General features: G+C 43.8%; 1 long non-coding RNA gene across 1 annotated transcript; it reads left to right on the forward strand.

Moving 5' to 3' along the window:
- Window positions 1-643: 643 nt before the first annotated feature.
- Window positions 644-2426, forward strand: LOC149923359 (uncharacterized). Its single transcript, XR_016477102.1, has 3 exons — window positions 644-802; window positions 2102-2315; window positions 2396-2426. It is a non-coding gene; the product is annotated as an uncharacterized LOC149923359 (long non-coding RNA).
- The last annotated feature ends 1802 nt before the right edge of the window (window positions 2427-4228 follow it).

A 4228-nucleotide genomic window follows, 5' to 3' on the forward strand; every position in this document is an offset into this window, starting at 1 on the left:
GAATTTAAAAGGAAAATTAAGCTTTAGTTAGAGTACGTTACTCCTTATAATCAAATTACTTCCCAAGTTGTGACAGGTATTTTTACCTTTTGATGTAAACTATGGCTCGCCAATCTTCGAGTCTAGATAAATGTTCATAAGTATATGTGTATGCTCTAGATAAATTTATTTCATCATCTAGATCGTCTTGGCTTGTAATATCTTATTTTGGCATATTTACACAATTTAAATAACTAAGTTGGAAACGAAGGGTATTTTAAAGTTAGGCAAATGACTGACTTATTGGAAATATGAATTCGGGTGGTAAAAACTAATTTTGCAAAAATCGCCCTATGTATGCAAGTTGAAACTTGTTGGTCAAGAAGCAGTAGGGGTGGGGTGAGAAGGTATAAAGGATTTGCTCTTTTTCCCTACCAGGAAGTTTTTATCTTCTCCTGCGCTTTTCTAGTGCGAAATCCAATAGCCATTATCTACTATCCTAACTTAGGGCACTAATAGTGCTATTGTGTAGCCTTTTTTGGTTTTTTCACTATCCTCCCCGTAGACTGTAAAGTACCTTGCTAAGTCGTGTTTAAGAATGTATTCTATCTATTTAAATTAAAATTCTAATTTTTTTGGGTTTTTTTATTTCTATTAGAACGTTGCAAGAATACATATTTATTTAAATATATCGAAGATAATGTATTGTATTTATGTAACCTACAAAGAGTTCGATCAAAGTCCAAACTGAAGCTTGGAGAGGAGTATTATGTGAAATGGTCAGATATGCGATATTACAGGGCTATTTTGCTTTTCATTGGAGGTAAGTTTTTTATTCCCACTAGTTAGAGATTCATAAATTTTAGCAAATTTATATTGGTCTTGCCAAGAACGCATAATTTTACTAAGAACTGTGAACGGTAACATTATCAAATTGTAGTGTTAATGCCGGGTCAAAATAAATTCAAGTCTGAGCTGGGGTTTTATTATCGACAAAAAATAGTCAGGGTTTGGGATGGAATTCTATTTGTTATGAAACCGTTTTGAAAATGACCTAGTCCTAATTTTAATAAAAGCTATATATATATATATATATATATATATATATTGATTCACAATAAACATGTTTATAAGATGAATGAATTGCACTAAACTGTGGGTTGGGTCCACACCAAGTTGGAGCTAGGAGTTTTTTTAGCAGTTAACTTTTGCAGTGAAAAGTTAGATTCTGAGATGTGCCACAAGTACCATAATCATATGACAACTTTATCCTGGTTATAACGGGAATAACTAGTGCACGTAAGATCTCATTTGCTGGATTTTGTACTGCTAAAACTATCCCATTAAAATCTCTTAATAAAAAAAATTAAATGCACCATTTCAATACGATCACGGTTTTATGAAGATTTGAGTTTATCGGGCTTGTCATTTTTTAAATAGCATTTTTGGTAGCGATTTAAATTGCATAAATATATAAGGCAGGGTGATCATTCTTCCTTTATTTTATAATTTTTCCTATATTTCAGTGCTTTGCTTTATTTTCCTATAATTTAACCATTTTCCTATAATTTAACCATTTTTCCTATATTTTCCTGTAATTTAACCATTTTTCCTATATTTTCCTATAATTAGATATTATTTTGTATGTCGTGTGGTTTTTTCGTGCCAAAGAACCCACCTTAGAAATAGTTAGAAAATAAGCAATTGAAATTGTCTAACTAGTCCTCGATGCACGAATCGGTGAAGTTTTAAATCAAAACCAATTTAAGTTTTATTTATCAAAGAAAATACTCCTATATTATCCTATAAATCGACTGTTGAATTTCTTATATTCCTATAAATATTTTGGGGTTTTTTAGTGGTCACCCTGATTTAATAAATCAAAAAGATGAAATTGTATTTAAAAAAAACTGCCCTTGATATTGTTTTTCCTCTAGTGTTAGCATAAGTTTTATCTATCTTATGTAAGTCTGACCGTTAGCCTAAATTCTTATGAGACCCTGTCCCAGAGCAGATGACACTGACATCTGGCAGTTAATTCTGACAATTAAGCTGCCATTTAAAAATGATATGCACACTTACTGCGTTAAGACATATTTTGAAGTTTAAAATTTTCTAATAGACAAAACTGCAGCTATTGAAAAAAAAATTGATTTTGAAAAATGCGTACAATCAACTGAGGAGGCGACCAACGAAGGACATGCGCACAACGCTGAAGCGACCGACGAAGGACATGCGCACAACGCTGAAGCGACCGATGAAGGACATGCGCACAACGCTGAAGCGACCGATGAAGGACATGCGCACAACGCTGAAGCGGCCGATGAAGGACATGCGCACAACGCTGAAGCGACCGATGAAGGACATGCGCACAACGCTGAAGCGACTGACGAAGGACATGCGCACAACGCTGAAGCGACCGACGAAGGACATGCGCACATTGCTGAAGCGACCGACAAAAGACATGCGCACAACGCTGAAGCGACCGACAAAAGACATGCGCACAACGCTGAAGCGACCGACAAAAGACATGCGCACAACGCTGAAGCGACCGACAAAAGACATGCGCACAACGCTGAAGCGACCGACAAAAGACATGCGCACAACGCTGAAGCGACTGACAAAGGACATGCGCACAACGCTGAAGCGACTGACAAAGGACATGCGCACAACGCTGAAGCGACTGACAAAGGACATGCGCACAACGCTGAAGCGACTGACAAAGGACATGCGCACAACGCTGAAGCGACTGACAAAGGACATGCGCACAACGCTGAAACGACTGACAAAGGACATGCGCACAACGCTGAAGCGACCGACGAAGGACATGCGCACAACGCTGAAGCGACCGACGAAGGACATGCGCACAACGCTGAAGCGACCGACGAAGGACATGCGCACAACGCTGAAGCGACCGATGAAGGACATGCGCACAACGCTGAAGCGACCGATGAAGGACATGCGCACAACGCTGAAGCGACCGATGAAGGACATGCGCACAACGCTGAAGCGACCGATGAAGGACATGCGCACAACGCTGAAGCGACCGATGAAGGACATGCGCACAACGCTGAAGCGACCGATGAAGGACATGCGCACAACGCTGAAGCGACCGATGAAGGACATGCGCACAACGCTGAAGCGACCGATGAAGGACATGCGCACAACGCTGAAGCGACCGACAAAAGACATGCGCACAACGCTGAAGCGACCGACGAAGGACATGCGCACAACGCTGAAGCGACCGATGAAGGACATGCGCACAACGCTGAAGCGACTGACGAAGGACATGCGCACAACGCTGAAGCGACCGACGAAGGACATGCGCACAACGCTGAAGCGACTGACGAAGGACATGCGCACAACGCTGAAGCGACTGACGAAGGACATGCGCACAACGCTGAAGCGACCGACGAAGGACATGCGCACAACGCTGAAGCGACCGATGAAGGACATGCGCACAACGCTGAAGCGACCGATGAAGGACATGCGCACAACGCTGAAGCGACCGATGAAGGACATGCGCACATTGCTGAAGCGACCGACGAAGGACATGCGCACAACGCTGAAGCGACCGATGAAGGACATGCGCACAACGCTGAAGCGACCGATGAAGGACATGCGCACAACGCTGAAGCGACCGATGAAGGACATGCGCACAACGCTGAAGCGACCGATGAAGGACATGCGCACAACGCTGAAGCGACCGATGAAGGACATGCGCACAACGCTGAAGCGACCGATGAAGGACATGCGCACAACGCTGAAGCGACCGATGAAGGACATGCGCACAACGCTGAAGCGACCGATGAAGGACATGCGCACAACGCTGAAGCGACCGATGAAGGACATGCGCACAACGCTGAAGCGACCGATGAAGGACATGCGCACAACGCTGAAGCGACCGATGAAGGACATGCGCACAACGCTGAAGCGACCGATGAAGGACATGCGCACAACGCTGAAGCGACCGATGAAGGACATGCGCACAACGCTGAAGCGACCGATGAAGGACATGCGCACAACGCTGAAGCGACCGATGAAGGACATGCGCACAACGCTGAAGCGACCGATGAAGGACATGCGCACAACGCTGAAGCGACCGATGAAGGACATGCGCACAACGCTGAAGCGACCGATGAAGGACATGCGCACAACGCTGAAGCGACCGATGAAGGACATGCGCACAACGCTGAAGCGACCGATGAAGGACATGCGCACAACGCTGAAGCGACCGACAAAAGACATG

The sequence above is a fragment of the Leiobunum rupestre genome, chromosome 10 (assembly GCF_980474605.1).
Source record: "Leiobunum rupestre chromosome 10, qqLeiRupe1.1.hap1, whole genome shotgun sequence".
NCBI classification, from domain to species: Eukaryota; Metazoa; Arthropoda; class Arachnida; order Opiliones; family Sclerosomatidae; genus Leiobunum; species Leiobunum rupestre.